This window comes from Lemur catta, chromosome 17, assembly GCF_020740605.2.
Source record: "Lemur catta isolate mLemCat1 chromosome 17, mLemCat1.pri, whole genome shotgun sequence".
NCBI classification, from domain to species: Eukaryota; Metazoa; Chordata; class Mammalia; order Primates; family Lemuridae; genus Lemur; species Lemur catta.
This window is the reverse complement of record NC_059144.1, coordinates 31,717,610-31,737,066: the sequence shown is the minus strand read 5'-3', so window position 1 is coordinate 31,737,066 and position 19,457 is coordinate 31,717,610. Positions and strand designations below refer to the sequence as shown.

At 40.8% G+C, this 19,457-nt stretch overlaps 1 protein-coding gene across 2 annotated transcripts in view; it reads right to left on the bottom strand.

Annotated features, from left to right (window-relative positions):
* The window catches only part of PLCB1 (phospholipase C beta 1), a 646,359-nt gene that overhangs the window by 32,973 nt on the left and 593,929 nt on the right, over positions 1 to 19,457 (bottom strand). The window lies entirely within an intron of this gene.

The window sequence follows — 19,457 nt, the reverse complement described above, 5'->3', positions numbered from 1 at the left end:
GAAAGGCTTCATATGCTTCCATTCTTGATCTTAGAACCCTGCCATCAGCACGTGAACAAGCCTGGACTTGCCTATTGGCAGATGAGAGAGGATATGGAGAGATCCAGTTGTTCTAACTGAAGCCAACTTAGAGCAGCCTATAGCCAGCTGACCCCCAAATAATGAAAGAGGGTGCAGTCAATATCATCAGCAGAGTCATCCCTCAGCCCTCAGCTGACTGTAGACACATGAGTGAGACCAACTAAGACCAGAAAAACTTCCCAGCCCACCAACTAGGGAGTAACAAAGAATGCTTACTGTTTTAGGCCACTGAGTTTTGAAGTGGTATTTGTTACACAGCAATAGCTAAGTGACACAACAAATTCATGGACTTAATGATTTTTTTTTCACAAAGTGAACACACCCATTTAACTAGCACCCAGATCAAGAAAGAGAATATTACCAGCACTCCAGAAGTCCTCCTCTTGCCACCTGCCAATCACTAGCCACCTGTCCCCCACCCGCGATAGCTATCCTTTCAAATTCATATAAATGGAATGATATTGCTTTATACTCTTTTTTGTGTCTGGCTCCTTTCACTCAATATTTCATTTGTGAAAATCATCCATTTTGTTGTGTGCCACTGTGGATTGTTCATTATCATTGATGCACTAGATTCAATTGTGTGAATAGATTATAATTTATTTATTCATGTATAAGTTAATGGACATGGGCTTATTCCACTTTGGAGCTATTATAAACAGTGCAACTATGTACATCTTACTATGTGTCTTTTGGTGAATATATATGCACATTTATATTGGGTTTAGCAATCTATTTTTAAGAAAAAAATATAGGTCCCAAAAGATTATATATGGTATGATACTTCAGTATGATTCTTTTACATACATTATCATACTTCCCTATGATACTTTTAACTGTATATGATACCATTTTTATAAAGTTAAAAACTAAAACCAAAAATAAAACATGATAGGAATACACATGCAGATGATATACATGCACATGTACATTTATGCCTATGTAGATATAAAAGTACAAGAATTATACCTGCAAGATCCTGGTTTGTTGTTACCCTGGGGGGTAGAAGGTGGGCAAGGAAAGAGTACCAGATGGGTAGGAAGCAGTATCCTAGATTTTGTGTGGTATAATTATTTCATGGTTATGTATATTATAAATACACTCATATGATCTTGCATGGACCAAGGAGAAGGATGAATCATGAACTAAGGATTATTATCTTTCCAATTTTTAAAACATGTGAGAGCTACCTAAATAAAGCAGATTAGAACTGAAGGAAGGGCTCTGAGAAATCACCAGTCCATGTGGCAGATTTTACATTTGAGAAGACTGAAGACCATGAAGTTAAAGTGACTTGGCTAGAAGTCCTTCAGAAATTCTTATGATGTGCACTTGGTATGAAAAAGTACTTTGTATTTATTCATTTGTTTGTTTGTTTTTTAAAAATAGAGACAGGGTTTTGCTCTGTTGCCCAAGCTGGAGTACAGTGGCATGATCATAGCTCACTGCAGCCTCTAAACTCTGGGCTCAAGAGATCCTCCTGCATCAGCCTCCCCAGCAGCTGGGACCACAAGTGTGTGCCACTGTGCCTGCCTAATTTTCTATAAAATGTTTTTGTAGAGATAGGGTCTTACTGTGTTGCCCAGGCTGGTCTCAAATTCCTTGTCTCAAGTGATCCTCCTGCCTCAGCCTCCGAAATGCTGGGATAACAGATGTGAGTCACCGCACTCAGCAGAAAAAATACATTTTAAGGGTAGTTTTTTTCCCCTCTCTGGTTTATGCTTGGAGTGAATTCTATTCCTGTATAAATGCTGCGTTCTGATGTTTAAAACACTGTCAGTATCATAGGTCTCAGCTGCTTCTCAAAACGTTCCTGTGTTCTCCTGTTGAAAGAGTATCTTTTTTTTTCAGGTAAGTTTTCTGAACTTTCCTATTAAACTTGTTGGAATGAGAAATGGAGGAATTAGAAAGACTTATTTATTTGCTGGTAATGTGATTAATCACATCACATTTCTTGGAAGTCGGAGGAGATCCTGGGTTGTGAAGTGCTGGTGATTCAGAATAGGTTCTGTTGCAGTTGGGTGAACTTGGTCTTTATTGACTTCTCTGTCAAGTTTATGTCAAGAGGAGGATTTGGCCAAAGAGAATGAAAATACTAGCATAGTTTTCCCATTTCTTACTGCTTACTTAAGAGCCCAGCTCAAAATATGCACAGGCTTTCCTTTCCCTTGTGAGTTCATCCTCTAGAATTGGCAGGCGTGGGTGGGGGGAGAACCTGCTCCCCCCTCCACCACTTCCCCCATTTCTGAAATGTCTGGATTTTTCTTCCTTCCACTCCTATGCTCAACAATATCCAAGGGGAAAGATTTCCAGATCGATTCTGCATTTTGATCACATCCTCTTATTAATCAGATGTTTTTTGCTACCATCCGCAACAGAGAGAAATTCTAAATTCACTGTGCACACATCATTTAAAATTTCCCCTATCCCTGTTATGTTATTTAAACTTTTCCTACATATCAATTAGTTTGAAATAATAAGTCTTTAGGCTATCCATTAATTGCTGCACTGTAGACATGATCTGTATTTAAAATTATGCAAGGAAAATTAAGCTGAAGCACGGAAGAGTCTTGGCTAACAGCGAAGGCTTCTTAGCCCTTCAGAGCAGCGATGAGATAACGAGGACAAGGAATACACAGGAGGCTCCTTTCCTGGTTCGTCATTCGCCAGCTGGAGATGTGAAAACAGAACTGCTCCAGCTGTAGGCTCTTCTTCCTCGCTTTCCAGTTTTCCTTTTGAATTCTTACTGTATTTGGTCATGCCGAGGCAGAGAACGATTGTCAGCCAAAGGTCCTTTTCTAGTAGAAATTTATTATAAATAGTTTAAAGGCAACTTGGCTTCATATTTAATTTCCCTACCTCTCTCCCCCCTGCAAAAAATAAAAATAAAAGAAAAAAAAAGAAAGAAAAAGAAAAGAAAAGAAAAAGAGAAAAACACCCCCACATGTCCATTCTGTAGTCTTGGATGAGTTTTTGGGAGATGGGAGGGCTGGAGAGAGGAGGAGAGAGCAGAGGTGTTGCAGCTGGCAGCCTTGCCCATCAGTGCCTTGATCTGAGTAAACACCATGGTTTTGTTGGAAGAAATACTACTTCCAATAGTCACAGAACTCCCTGTTGCTTGGACAGAGTCCCTGGGGCTTTGGGGCTCTGCAAGATTGTTTTATCTTCCTAATAACCAAGGCTCTAGGCTGTGCTGAAAAATGCCCTCTAAGATCTTTCTGACCTAGTCCCACCCTAAAGGGTGGTAGTTTCAGCAACTGAGGATTGTGACATTGATTTAAAACAATAACAACAACAACAACAAAAACTGGAAAGAGAAAGGAAAGACGGAAAGAGTGTTAGAAAGTGACTCGTGGGTGACATTTTTCATATCCTCCCTACCCGGGAAAGTTTAAGTTTATGGATGTTTATTTGGCCTCTGCATGTTCTTCCTTTTTTTCTCTCCGGCTTCTTGTTTTTGCCTGATGATAAATCATTTTGACTGCAGATCTGACAAAGCCAAGCATTGTGGGGTCGTTCTTGCCCTCTAGTGGTGAAATAGTACATTAAAGAACAGCTCTAGGAATGCTTTCTGCCTTGCAGAGCCTTGGGAGAAAAACACTTCTTTGTAGATCAACGCTTGGACCAGCGCCCACACAATCATATGAAATGCCTCAGCACAGGAGATTGTTGAAGGGATACAAAGCATCTCATTCTGAGTGTCATCATTTAGGAGATTCATATAGAAAGTAAGAGAATTTTTCTAGGGAAATGTTCTCTTTCCTTGCTTGTATGGAAGTTGCAATTCAGAGGCAGTTACCCGTGGCAGTGGCCATATCTGACATTTTTCTCCCCAGTACAAGTGTTCATAGCAGCACTACTTGTATTAGTCAAAAGCAGGAAACAACCCAAATGCCCATCAACAGCAGAATGGATAAACTGTGATGTATTCGAATACTCTATATCAATGCAAAAAAAAACCAAAACAAAAACCACCAACTACAGCTATATACAACAAAGAAATGAAGGCAGACTCAAAAGGCTACAGACTGTATGACTCCATTAACATATAAACTTCCAAAACAGGAAAACGAATCTCTATGTTGACTGAAGTCAGGATAGTTGTTACTTCAGGACGAAGGTGGTACCGATTGAACTGCAGCATGAGGGGAGCTACTGGGGTGTTGATAATATTCTGGAACTTGACGCAAGTGGTAATTTCATAAATTTTATAAAACTTTTATCAAGCTGTACACTTATGATTTGGGCATTTAATTGTTTTTCTCAGGCTATCACATATGGACTAGTAACCTACTTTATTTATAACTAATTGTCGTGAGCAGACAATTGGATTTATGTCCTTATGTGCCCATTGTACCTTTAATAAATGCTCTTTTTTTTTTCAGGATAAGTAATTTTTCAGAGAATTCAATATGCATTTGTGTTTTCACATGGTCTGTAAACTCAAGCAGTTTATGACACTTTCACTCACCAGCAGGGTGAAGCTCACCTTACCTGCCTGGCTCTTGCCTCCCCCACTGGTCATAGTGACTGTCACACTGTAAACTGACACAATGTAACTTCTAGCCACCTCCCAGCAGCAGTGACAAAATTGGAGGTCACTGCCATGATACCTGGGGCGGGCCAGGGGCTGCTGGATATGATCATTGTGTTGTTCTGTGCTTCCATTGCCTGGAACATCTAGCTCTGGGAGTGGGAATGGCTGGTGAATATTATAAGAAAATAATAAACATTACAGAGAGGGGAAAGAGATGAGAAAATCAGTGAACAAACAATGCTTTGGGAGGTTTGTGGTGACCTCTGGCACTTTCCAATCTTAGAATGTCAAAGTGAGCCGTCTCATACTTAACTAATCCAAGAAGAAGTAAATGCCTCCTTACTTGCTTCTTGGTCTTTATGACTGACCCTCCACTGATGTGACTCCTGTGGACAAGGGAAAGGTGAGGAGAGGACCACAGGCCCATCCTGAGCATGCTAGGGGTCGGCCAGCGGCAGTTCTGCACACGTGAGGATCTCCTCCACTTCTTGGGACTGGGGGCCTGATGTCAGCCCCAGAGTAGCAGGATAAGGTACCTGAACAAGGTGGGCAGAGCAGCTGCTCTCACTCCTAGGGAAGAGCCCAAGGATGTCATTAGACTCAGGCTGTGTTAGAGGGAACGGGGTTTCCTCGACTCTGTCCTGAAGGATTGCTTTGTGGTTGATGAAGAGGAACACCTTATAACAGGGCGATTTTCTCAAGTTCTTCAATTAGGGGTTAGAAAAATGATTGGACTTTCTTTTGGGAGACCTAACGAGGCCTTATTCACTAATGTCAGTAGCTACAGTTTAGAAATGACACTTAGCAACCCCAGATGTGGCTGAAACGGCAGAATAATGAGGAGCCAGAGAGGAAGCCCAAAATAGAGAAAAAGGGAAGTGGAGAAGGAAGCGCAGGGCTGATGACTTCTGATGGATAGCAGCATCAGGGTGACCATGGCAGGCATCACTAATAGATCATAGCAGTACTTCTAGTGAGCCTAGATGGCCTTGGAATCCTTATCAATGTAAAGTTCCAGGCATCAACCACGACATGCCAGGGTTGCCATGCAAAAATCAACTTGTCGCCATCCAGAATAAGGCGCTCATGGACTGAAGGCTGGGTGGGCACTCAGACTTTTTTGCAGCCCAATATAGATCCTTCAATCAATGACTATCTCCTAGACTGGTGTGGCCTGTTGAACAAAGTTTATATAAAACACCGCATACATTATAAATTACAAGGGACCTGGAACAACATGAAAACAGCAGTTATTAAATGCAAATGCCTATAGGAGGAAGAGAAGTAAAGAATAAGAGTAAAAACCATTGATGGCAGTGTGAGTATGTGGCTATAAGGCAACAATGAGTGATGGTGATTGTGGCTAAATGGAGCACATAAACCCATCTAAAGGGGGAACTCACTCCTCAGGTCCAGCTCATTGCTGCCAAGTCCACTGGAACATAGACCCAGTGTAGTTAGTTCTTCCATTTCCAAAGAAGGAAGAAGACATTTTTTAAAGGAGAAATCTACTGATTTTTAAAGTTGGCAATCAATTTAAAAAGAAAATAAAAGAATAATAGAGAAAAAGCATTATAACAGCCTATGAGCCAAGTAAAGTGTGTCTTCTACTTATTTCAGCTAAGTTTTTAATCTCTGGCTTATGGATTTGGATTGGAATAGGAACATCAGAGACAGGCTCCTGGAATAGGCTGCTGCCTCAGTTTGTTCCTGCTGCGATAACAAAATATCTTAGACTGGATAATTTATAAATGATAGAAATTTATTTCTTACAGTTCTGGAGGCTGGGAAGTCCAAGATCAAGGTGCCAGAAAATTTGGTATCTAGTGAGGGCTGACTCTCTGCTCCCAAGATGGCTCCCTCTTGCTGTGTCTTCATGTGGCAGAAGGTGTAAATGCTGTGTCCTCACATGGCCCACGGGCAAAAAAGGCCAAACAGGCTCCCTCAAGCCCTCTTATAAGGGCACTAATCCCATCATGAGAGCAGACCCCACATGACCTAATCACCTCCTAAAGCCCTCACCTCTTAATACTATTACACTGTGGATTAAGTTTCAACATGAATTTTGGAGGGACATAAACATTCAAACCATAACAACTGGGGAATTTTTATTCCTATTTTTTCAGATGTTTAGGATAAGAACCACTAGTCCGCTTCCCTGGGATGTTTAGTCTTTTATCTTTTCCTGACCAAGTAAAAGGAGTCTGGTCTGGTTTCTCAAGAATGTTTGCCTCTGGAAGTTCCTGTACATCCATAATTCATGAGCAGTATTGGTACAACTAGAGACATTACACAGTTTCTTAAATGCCTGAGCACACATCCTGGATCTGTAAGCACAAATAGAAAATGTTGCCCCTGTGAGTATTTTTGAGCATCTTGGTTTGCCCAGAAGCTTAAGGAGGTCTGCTCTGGCTATGACAAACATTAACATTCATAGTGTCATCTCCTGTGCTCAAGGAAAAGAAAATCTGCTGGGTGTCACACAGCTCTTATTTGAAATCTTTGGCACATTTATACCTATGGGTTTTGAAGAGGCAGTTTAGGGTGCGGCTTAGAGAATGTGAGTTCTAGGGCCAAGGCTGTCTGGTTCGTGTCTTAACTCTGCCAGTGGGTAGTTGTATGAGCTTGGGTGAGTGGCCAGTCTCTGTATCCCAGTTTCCTCGCATAAAAGGAGGATGGTGGAATTGGATTCAGAGGTACTGAGGGAGATTACAGGAGACAGCTCAGTGCTTCGGCAAGTAGTAAGAACTCAATCAATGAAATCTTTCATTATTTCAAAATCCCAACACTAAGGCAGGATTTACCTTCGGGGGGTAAACCCAGATTGAGGCAGTGCCCACTTGAGTGTTTGGCTTATCTTCTATTTCTAAGATCACGTAACACAACAGCATTCCAGCAGGAAGAGCTTCGAGAGCAGAGGGTGCAGCCAGCCTAAATTTCTCTCTCATTTTCTCAAAGCCGGCAGCCATTCTCTCCTGGGACAAACTGTTTGCAGATTCTAAGTGTTTGGCTTCCAAGTCCCCAAAACATGATCCATCTGCAAAAGCATGACAAATTCCTGGTTTGACATTCCCTGTGGCTTCTAGGCTCTGGTTAGTACTGAGAACTGTTAGGGAGAAAAGAGAAAAGAGGGGAAGCTATTCTTCTTTAGCTCCGATTCTCTTGCAGAGTTTGTCTTTCCAAGTGTACCCTGTGGACAATCTGTATCAGAATCACTGGGGGGAAACTGTTAGAATGAGACTCCCAGGCCCCATCCCAGATCTCCAGATGAGGGCCCATCCCTTGGCCCTCCTTCACCCACATACTCCTAATGGGGCAAGAAAGCTATTCCACAAGACTATGATTCCTGCACATCTAAAGACATGGCCTCCCCAATGCTGGGGTCCCAGCTGTCGTATGATAAAAAATATATTTAGTCTCTGTCCCAGTTCCTGGCATAGAGCTCCTAAAACCCTTGGAATTTCCAGAGTGATAAGAGTGTCTTTTGTTATCCATAGTGAGTCCCTTTTAATCATATCTGAGTTTACGCTAATAAAGGGACTTAGGGTAGGGCCCCTAGATAGCCTCAGGAGGGGGCTGGTCACCATAAAGATCTAGTGGTTAAAGGATTGGAACTTATAGCCCCATTCACTGGCCCAATGTGGGAGCTAGAGATTGGTCTACAAAAAAATCTTAAACAAGAGTTTACATCGTTATGTAAAGCTTCCAGGCTGGTGAACACATCCGTGAGCTGGGAAGGTAGCACATCCCAACACTATGGAGTTCATGCTCTGGCGACTCTTCCAGACCTTGCCTTATCTATGATCTGAATATGTCCCTGCCAAAATTCAGATGTTGAAACTTAATGGCCAATGTGATGGTATTAAGAGGTGGGCCTTTAAGAAGTGATTAGGCCATGAGGGCTCTTCCTTCATGAATGGGATTAAGGCCCTTGAGAAACAGGCTTTATGCAGCATTTAGCTCTCTTGCCCTTTTGTCTTCTGTCATGTAAAGGCACAGCATTATCTCTTGCCCTTTTGTCTTCTGTCATGTAAAGGCACAGCATTACTTCCTCCTGGAAGAGAATCAAACCTGCCAGTGCCTTGCTCTTGGACTTTCCAGCCTCCCGAACTATAAGAACATAAATTTCTGTTCTTTATAAATTGTCTGGTCTCAGTTATTTTGTTATAGCAGCCCAAACTGGACTAAGAGACCCTATGTATCTCTTCATGTGGCTGTTCAGTTGTATCCTTCATAATAAATTGTAAATGCAAATGTAAGCAAAGTGCCTTCTGGAGTTCTGTGAGCTGTTCTAGCAATTATCCAAGCTGAGGAGAGTGTTGTGGGAACCTTCAATTTATAGATGGTTGGTCAGAAGTACAAGTGGTCCAAGACTTGCAACTAGCATCTGAAGTGAGGGCAGTCTTGTGGGACCGCACCCTTAAGCTGTGGGGTCTGTGCTAACTTCAGGTAGTATTACCATTGAATTAAATAGTTGGACAGCCAGCTGATGTTGAAGTGATTGGTGTCAGAAAACACTCCACAAGGACACCAAAAATTCCCTTTCCAACCAACTAGCCCCAAGGTACCTTTCTGGGCCCTCTCAGTCTTCTTCCCTTGGGAAGTCCTCCTGAGAGAAGACCTGGCAGTCATCTCACACAGGGCTAAGTTCAAGAGTGACCAACGGGTAGGTGTTTGAAGGGGAGTAAGGACAGATCTTGGATGTGTGTTTATGCCTATGCACAGAAGATCCTTCATGGTGCAAGAAAGAACAGGATTGGGATGTGGGGTGGAAATAGAAGGTGGAAGGCCATGGGCTGAGAGTTATCTTTTTCTTCAGATCCTGCAAATATTAGGAAGTGGTCCTAACCTTCTGAATCAGAATCTCTGAGGATGGTGGCTGAGAATCTTGCTGGTGCCAGTAAATTGATTTAAACAGAAGACCTCAACCTTGGCTGCATATTAGAATTATCTGGGGAGCTTTTCAAATGCTCGGACACCCCTGGCCACCCAAAGTGATTAGATCAGGATCTCTGGGAATGGGACCCAGACATCAGTATTTCTCAAAGCTCCTCAGATTCCAAATATTTAGCTAAGGTTGAGAGCCTTGGCCTGAGGAGATTAGGAAGGCAAATAAACAAGTGAGATGGGTCAGGGGCATGGTGTCCTTGTCATGGAGGTGGGGCTTACGGCAAAGATAAAGTATGAATTCCCTAAAGCTGACAGTCTCCACCCTCTTCCAGCTGACTGTTGCCAGGTATGGAAGCAGACCTGCCCTGGCCAGGTCTTCCCAGTTTTCAAGAGAGGTTTCAGATGCTTATGTGAAATTTCATACTTTGTAAATGTTAGCAACTAATTCTTCACAGTGTTCATCAACATGATACAAGCCAGGTGAAATAGCTACTGTCGTGATCTGATGTTTAGGCTGCTAGTTTGGGCTTCTGAGTTAGAATGTTCCTACCCTAAGTGTGGTCCATAGACCAGCAATATCAATGTCCCCTGGGGTCTTGTTATAAAGTCTGACTCTAAAGGTGGACTTGTTATAAAGTGCCCATAGATCTACTGAATTAGCATGTGCATTTTAATAGGACTTCCAGTTGATTTGCATGCACATTAAAGTTTGAGACTCACTGAGTAGGAGTTGGACCAGTATGGTGCTATCAAAATCCAAACCATAGGTGCGATTCCTTTGTGTAGGCCCAGTTTTGCTGCATTTCATGATTATGGAATTACATAGTCCCTTGCTGTGTGTCTTCCACAATCAATGCCTCCCCCATGGGGAGACTTGGCAGCCAGGTGTGCCTTCTGCTCTGTCAGTCATATTCTCCTATCTTTCTGAAAGGTGAAATAAAAGAGAAGCTCTTTTTCATTTTTTAAAAAAAAAATTATTAAAATGTCCTTGTCTCCCCACATTGTCCACTGAGGCCCTTAGAAAGACTCATTTTAAATGTCATGTCCCTGTGCTCCACATATTCTCAGATTTGCTTTTCCTTGGCACTTTTGTTATCTTGATTATGCTCTTGTCATTGAAATTCAATTAAACTGATGAAAAGCAGACTTTAAAAACCCTGGTATAATGGAAAGAAAATTGACTTGGATGGAAATTTAGCAAATTATAGTTCCAAAGTAAACTTTTATCTGGACAACACATGCAATTAAATTCATGAGAAAGGAATCAGTCTTGTAGGGGGGTTTATAAATTTTATTAATCTTTTCTGACGAATAAATCAAACTTTTAGCCTTGTGGATTTTCCCTATTATTATCTGCTTTCTATTTTGCTGATTTCTGCTCTCATTTTTCATTATTTCCTTTTTCTACTTTTTCTGAGTTTAATATGTGGTTTCTCTTCTAGTTTCTTGCGATGAAAGCTTAGAGCATTGACCTTCATCCTTTCTTCTTTTTTGATACATGCATTTAAAGCTATGCACTTTCCTTTAAACATTGTATAAGTTTTATACATTGTATGTTGTTTTGGCATGTTGTATTTTCATTGTTGTTCACTTAAAAATATGTTCTTGTTTTAACCTTTTTTTGACCCATGGGTTTAGAAGCCTATTGCTTATTTTCTAAATATTTGGGGGGTTTTCTAGTTATTTTCCTGTTACTGATATCCAACTTACTTCCACTATGACCAAAGAACATACTCTGCATGATTTCAGTAATTTGAAGTCTTGAGACTTGCTTTATGACCTAGCACATAGTCTATGTTGGTAAATTTTCAATGCATACTTATATGAATCTGTACTGTATAATTGTTGGATGTAATATATTAATTTCATGAATTATTTTATATTGGTTAATTGTGTTATTCAAATCCTCTGTGTTCTTAGTGATTGCTTTTCTTTTTTTCCTCCTGCTTGTTCTTTTAGTAACAGAAAGGGTTGTGTTAAAAAATCTTTATCTTTGACTATGGATTTATTTAATTCTCCATACAATTGTCAACTTCCCCCACCACAAAAAAAAAAAACCAACCCTGATGTGGTCATTTTAATATCAGATAAAGTAGTTTGAAGGCAGCCCTGCCCAACAGAACTTTCTGTGATGATGGAAATGTTCTCTGTGTGATCCCATGGTGTAGCCACTAGCCACATGCAGCTGTTGAGCAATTGAAATGTGACTAGTACAAAGGAGGGACTGAATTGTTTAATTTTTCTTTAATTAATTTAAATTTCAATAGGCACATGGCTAGTGGCTACTGTATCAGACAGCATTACTTTAAGGCAAGAAGATAAAGGAAGGACATTTCACAGATAAAAAGATCAATTTAACTGAGAAACATAACAATATTAAACATATATGCACCCAATAATCATACCTTCAAACTACATGAAACAAAAATTGACAGATCTAATATGCTGAAATATGTTCAAAGAGATAATGCTTACAACATGGGGACTCCCAGTTTCTTTCCTGCCTCCAAAATACTGGAACTCACAAGTAACCAAAAGTACTCACGATCTGTTTAACTAGGGGAAAAAAATGATCTATTTCCCTAAACCTGTAGCCTCCAAAGAGGCAATGTATATGATCAGGGGATAACTGGAAAGGTGATCTTGTATGGGAATCTAGGAAAAGGGTACTAGAATTTCCACTTGTAAGAGCAATTCGCTTTACTCACACCTATTATAAATTTTGACACTGGTGCCACATTAGTGTGTGCGATGGTTACCAGTGCCTTACAGTGCTCCAGACCTTGCAGGAAAGACATGAGTGAAACACCTTGAGGGCTTGGGACAGTGGTGCCTTTGTTTATACAGTGACTTTCAGCTTGCTGCAACACATTCAGTTCATACGAGCCCAGGTTAAGTGGATTTATAGGCTACTTTATCTACTTTAGCCAAACAAACCCTCACCAAATAGACTAAATTTCTACAAAGACATGGAAACCAGCCATATTAACAATTACACAAGTGGTAAACAAAAGGAGACTGGCAGAGTTGACATTTCCCCCTTTCCTACATGTTGAGGTGAATGAACAATCAGATATCACAGGAGAATCAGCTGAAAAAGTAATATCATTAAGAAGACTATTTGAAGTATGGATTTACCTTCCTTTACAGCTAATAATGAACCTTGCCTTAAGTGTATAGCATGTTAATGAAAGTGGAAAATCATTGTAATTAGCAGGGCACTTAAAAATTAAGCATCCATCAAAAAGTTGAATCTTTGATGGGATTGAATAAAAGGACCATAATGACACAGTAACCACCACAAAGGATGAACTTCTTCCATTTCTACCATCAAATCTCCAGGAGGAATCTTTTTTTTTCCCTAGCAGGGAAAGCCATTAAAACCAAGTATTGAAAAAAAAAAATTCTAAACTTAGCATCAGCTTTTTAGATTTCTGTATCAAAGTGTTAAACCAAGAGTTTTGAGGCCGGGCACAGTGGCTCACGTCTGTAATCCTAGCACTCTGGGAGGCCGAGGTGGGTGGATCACTCGAGGTCAGGAGTTCGAGACCAGCCTGAGCAAGAGTGAGACCCCGTCTCTGCTAAAAATAGAAAGAAATTAGCCGGACAACTAAAAATATACATAGAAAAAGTTAGCCGGGCATGGTGGTACATGCCTGTAGTTCCAGCTACTTGGGAGGCTGAGGCAGAAGGATTGCTTGAGCCCGGGAGTTTGAGGTTGCTGTCAGCTAGGCTGATGCCACAGTACTCTAGCCCGGGCAACAGAGTGAGACTCTGTCTAAAAAACAACAACAAAAAAAGAGTTTTGAAAATTATGAAGTCTATTGAAACACATGTGCTCTCATTTGAGAGCAAAGAGTTGTTTGAATCATTAGCAAATAACATTAAACACTATTTTTGTCTTTATTATTTTTATTTCATCATAACTTAAAAATATACTTATATATTATACATTCACTTATAATGAATGTATGTGTTAGTTTAATACCTATAATGTACAAATGAGTGAATAAATGAATTGACCTACGGTGGAGGGGTGGTGCTCAATTTTTCAGGAGCATAAAATTGAAAAGTTTAGATACCACTGCCCTAAACGACTGGCCTTATATTTAATTTTGTCCTAGCATGAAAGTAAAAGCCACTGGGTTGCCAGTGTCTAACTTTAATTTTCACAAAAATGAAATTTGCCAAAGCAAGGTCTACCCTAAATACTACCTTACAGGAGTTCTGTATACTTATAGTATAGAAATTCCTCAAAATTTCTGTCTAGATGATGCCACAAGGTCATGATTATTCATAACTTGGTAAAACACAAATGGGTGAAATATTATCGTTTCCCAAGTTTGAATACTCAGTTTCATTTCAGTAGATTTTGTGTGTTTCCTGATAGTTTTTAAACTCAAGGTGTTAACATTAACTAAAGAATATATATTCAGAATATATGATTTCTTCTCTTTTATATTTTGGCCTGTTATCCTCACATCATCTAACTATCAAGTCCATGAATAAAACCTGTTAAGTACTGAATCCACATAATCTCTTTGGTTCAAAATGAAATAAAACAAAACACTTCAGGAAAAGACTTTGCATTTCCATGAAACACTTTCTGTGGTTCAAAACCACACTTCTGAATAAATTGTAAGGCTGGATCTACAAAAGGTCAAGACTAGTAATCATTAGCAAGAAAGCATAACCATAAATAATTCTGACTGATATAAGGTTGACAAAAGCCACCAAACTTAATCAAATATTAAAAATTCATATTAAAGATATATTCATGCACTTTCTATGTAAGCATTTTTATTGACAGCTTACCCCTGTGCTTGAGTAAGCTGGTCCTGACCATTCTGCCAGGCTTTTAGAAAAATGTAAAACATGGCATTTGCCGTAGTTAAAGCTCATTCTATTTTATGCTGATAACATCATTTCCTTGTTTTACCCCAATTTTACCATTTGCAACAGTGACCACATAAGCCAAGATGCTTTCAAAACTACAGACAAAGAATATCAATACAATGATAGAAATTAGACAATGTTAATGTCTTATTGCCATTTACTTCCTTATTACCTCCAAACAGAGAACACATCAAATATCTAGCTTCTTTACACAAAGTTAAAGAATTAAGTTAAGGCCCCTCCAAATAAGTTCAGCATTTCTATGAAATGACTCCAAGATGTTACCAAGATAAGTGTGAGCCACATAGCAAGGCCATGAGCTCAGAGTCAGCTGAGAACTTGAATTCGGAACTGCAGGGTCTGACAAGCCCCCGGCCCCCAAGCACAACTGACAGAAATCGTGGCCTGCATCGTTCAGAGTTTATTTCCTTCATTGGCACTTGCCCTGGAATTCTAATTTTAATATCAATTATCACAAGTGCTAAGAGTGGAGATTATAAGTCAGGAGTTTAATGCACACTTTTACCCCTTGCCAGCAAAAAGATTTATCTTACGAAAGAATAGAAGTAGAAAGGCACATAAAACTTGGGTTCCAACTGAACGTGGAATTAAGAGAACTGTTGATCTCAACTATGATTGTACTGATTTCGTTTTCATCAAGATCTGTTTCAGAAGGAAAAAGGCAAACAAATTAGCCTCATCATTCCCACAAGGGAAAAAAATAATCTGTCTGTATTTACAATCCACCATAAAGGATTCTGTTCTTTAAAAATACAGCCATAGCTAAAGGTAATTAAGGTAACAGTGACAAAGCATCTTGTTTTAGAAATGACTCCATAAAATGACTTAATAGCCACTACTCACACATTTTAAGGAAACTGCCTTATGAGATAACAGCAGGCTACTTGTACATGTAGGTTGCAATCATAGAAAATGCTAATGGAGTACGTTTTATTAGTTTTTTTTTTTTCACTTTTAAATGTGGCAGGATGCTATGCCTGCCTATAAAATAAAAGCTGATTTCCAACTTAAAAAGAGGGGGAAGTTGTTCAGTACAATGGGTGGCTCAGGTCACATTATTCTGGATGAAATTCAGTCTGAAAGGAGTCTCTACCAAATTATAAGAGAAAATGGAATCAATGTAGGGTTCTGTGTTGAATTTACTCTTAGAGAATTTGTGAAGTCATTGCCTCCAAAAGAGGCATTTTGGTCAAAGTTTTGGTGAAGTTATGAAAGCTTGGAACTTTCAAAGAGGGAGTTCATGGCTTGTCTGGGACAATTTGCTCAAGCTAGTCCCTCTGCAGACATTCCACCTTTTCCAGGCCTCTTGCAAGACCTAACTCATCCTTTTTCACCCAATTCACCTTGTCCTTTCCCTTGTGTAGCTTCCTTAGAGCAATCACTCTTTCCCTGGAGTTTGTCTACCTATGGCCCATCCCACATGGCCTAGGCCTTATCTCATCTCATCTCTTCATTCCACTTGGTTATATCACCCTACTGAGATTACCAGTGAACTAAAAGCAGGGACTGTGCCCTTCTGTCTTTAGAAGCTCGCCCTATTCTATTTCCAGGTTGGCTGACCAAGGTGCAGGATGGTGCTAAGGCTTGGCTCATCCAGGAGGACACCCATTAGTGCTACTTCAGTGCAGTCCATGAGACAGGACTCAGAAGCCCTGTCAGCCCCACAGCAAATGCCAGAGAAGAATTCTCAGTGGTTCTATGACATGTGAATAGAACATGGGGGAAAATATGTAAAAATAAAAAAACCAGCAACACATAAATCAGTCCTGAATATTTTGCAGTCCACAACACAAGCACTTGTTTTAAAAGTACTAAAGAAATCTAATTGAAAGATTAAAAGCAGGTAGATAGGCTTTGGAGTCTGTTGTAATTATGTTTGATTCCTGGTTCTATTATCTGTGTGTTGTGTGACCAGTCACTTAACTTTTTTGAGGTCTTCATTTCTTCATTTGCAGGGGTGTGTGTGTGGGGGGGTGATGGTGGTTATGTTAATATCTACTTTCCGGGTTTATTGAGACATGACACATGATATTAAATGTAGACATCACTGCATCTGCTGGGTCACATGGCCCAAGTGTCAGAGTAGCTTGCACAGCAGACTGGACCTATCATAGAACCTTCACTTTTTCTGGGCTCTACTCAAAACTAGCAGCTTTTTGGGTCACTCAGTAAATAGGTGAGAGTAACACACCCAAGGGAGGAGTATGTTGCCTCCAAAATCCAGAGAGGCCACTAGGCATTGTGCCTCTTCTTTGGTTGTAGGAGGGGCCAGATGCAACAACTTACCCTTCACCTTAGAAGGGGTATCTCAGCTTGTCCCATACCACTGGATTCCTAGAAATTTCACTGAGGTAGAAGGTCCCTGAACTTTTGTCAGCTTTATTTCCCACCCTCTGACATGCAAATGTCATACCAGTAAGTCCAGAGTAGTTTCTTCTTGCTCACTAGGTATAATCACATACTGTCATTGATGTAATGGACCAGTGTGATGAAAGGCAATCAAGACCCTATGAACTAAATTGTAACAGAGCGCTGGAGAGCTGATATGCCCCTGAGGTGTATTGTTGGCCCTGTCAGCTGAAAGCAAATTTTTTCTGGGGGGTACTTATTGACAAGAGTGGGGAGAAAGGCATTTGCAGGACCAGTAGCTGCGTACCAGATACCACGGATGTGCTAATTTACTCGAGCAATGAAACCACATCTAGTACAGCAGCTGCAATGGGAATTATCACCTGGTTAAACTTTCCACTCTCACTCTCCAAGATCCTTCTGTCTTCTGCACGGGCCAAGCGAGTTGAATGGGTATGCCTTGGGAATCCCCACTCCTGCATCTTTCAAGTTCTTAGCACTAATCTCTGCCGTCCTGCAGAAATGTGGTATTGCTTTTGGTTTACAATTTTCCTAGGAAGAAGTAGTTCTAGTGGATTCCACTTGGCCTTTCCCACCATAATAGCCCTCACCCCACAAGTCAGGGAAGCAATGTGGGGATTCTGCTAGCTATAGAGTAGATCTGTTCCAAGTATACATTCCAGAACTGGGTCCCCAAAATCATCCATAACCAGAGGTTTGGGGACCCACTGGGTCAATTATGAGATGGACCTGCACTAAAACTCTATTGATCACCTGACCTCTATGAGCCCCTACTCTGACTGGTGGACCACAGAGATGTTTTGAGTCTTCTGGAATTGGCATCAGTTTAGAGATAGTATTCAATAGGCCCCCAAAGATCTGATTATTTCCTTTTCCTCAAAGCACAGTTATCCTAGTAAAAGGCCATAGGTCCATTTGGAGAAGGCTGGGAGAAAGATTTACAGTATAGATTTTCAGTAGTGCACAGGACTTTCTCCTCAAAGAAACTCAGCCTCCCCTTCATTGAAGAGGTGCTAGGTCTGCAAACTGGCTCAAGTGCGGAAATTGTTTGAGGGGCAGTGATTCTGTTTTTATGATTCAGGTAAGACATTTTTAAAATTTAACTTAGAACTTTTCTTCTTATACAGATCAAGTAAGAACTTAGGAGGCTTCCTATCTATTTCACTTCTAGGAACACCAGGATCAACTAGCCCATGCCAGGATTCTGCAGGTGTCAGACCATTTTGATAGCTGCATGACTCTGCTGTTCATCATGGTACCCATGCCCACCTAGCCTTGGTGGTTGCATGGTGCCACTTGGCCCCTGACTCGCCAGGATCCAGTCATTCCCACTGCATTTAGGTTTCCCAATTCAGTGACTACAGTTCCCGCTGTCAGGTCTGGCCTACAGAGAAGAGTGATACAGAGCTCTTCAAAGACTCCAGGAATCCCTCACAAATTTATTTCTCACAGATGAGGTGAAGGTTATGTCTTCTAGAACATCCCGGTGTGGGTGAGTCAGTCTTAAATGACAAATCCATTCTAACGTTCCAGTCTCCCTAAGTCATTTAATCCCTTCCTCTACATTAAACAAAGGCAGGTCTGGCATTTCCAGCTTGTCCACGGTGGGCCACCTTTTGGTCCATGTTTCATCCAACTGACAAATTATTACAGCCCTTTCTAAATCCCTGAGCTGCAAAATAAAATGTAAGCTCTCTGCTTAATGAGCCTATATCAATAAATTCAGCCTGATTCAACTTTATGTTCCTTCTACCATTATCTCATACTCTTAATATCTATTCCCTCACATATCTCCCAGATTTTTCTCTGTATAAATTAGAAAACTGAAGTAGCTCTTTTGGAGTGCAGCATACCTCACCTTTAGGGGACTTGAATGTAATGGGTCTAGAAACAAAGAAGGGTGGTACGAGAGGGTCCCGAGGAGACTCCACATCATCTTACAAGGCAGCTGCCTCCAGAGAGGCCCTGACAGTTTCCTCAGCTGATGCGGAGTTAATGGTCTTTGAAAGGAGTGGAGAGGCCTCTTCCACTGGCAATGAACCATTATGATAATTTAAGGGGCTCAATGTCCCCACCTTCATCAGTGTCTTCCCACACATCCCCGTTCCAACATTCAGGATCCTCGTCCTTCGTCATCAATACCCTTACTGAGGTAGACACCGTATAGCTTGGGAGTTCCATTTGTGTTGTAATTTAGCCAGTTTCAGGGTGAGACTCTGCATTGGATTTTCAGTGATCTCCGCCCTCGGGCTATAGGAGATAAGGGTCTCCTTGAGGGCACACACCCGCATGCCCCCTCTCAGATCACTGGTGTGGTGCTTGGCCTGGGAATTCAAATCCCCGAGCTCATCCTTTTCTTTCTCCACTTTGTTCAATGACAATAGGAGCTACTGGCCGATCTCACTGTATTTGTTATTTCACCAAACATGTTAAAAAATCGTCATATACATAGTCATCCAGATCTTCTCTTCTTGTAAGTGGCTGGTTAGGTGTATCCAATGGTGACATTTTGTGTATCTCTATTGCTGGAGCACCATGGACTGTCAGTGCTCTCTTTACTAATAGAAATAAAGTCATTAACGTCTTTAAATTTAATCAGATGAGAGAGCCAATGCCAGGAACCTCAGAATCAATTCAGAAAACACATCCTTAAAATTCTGTT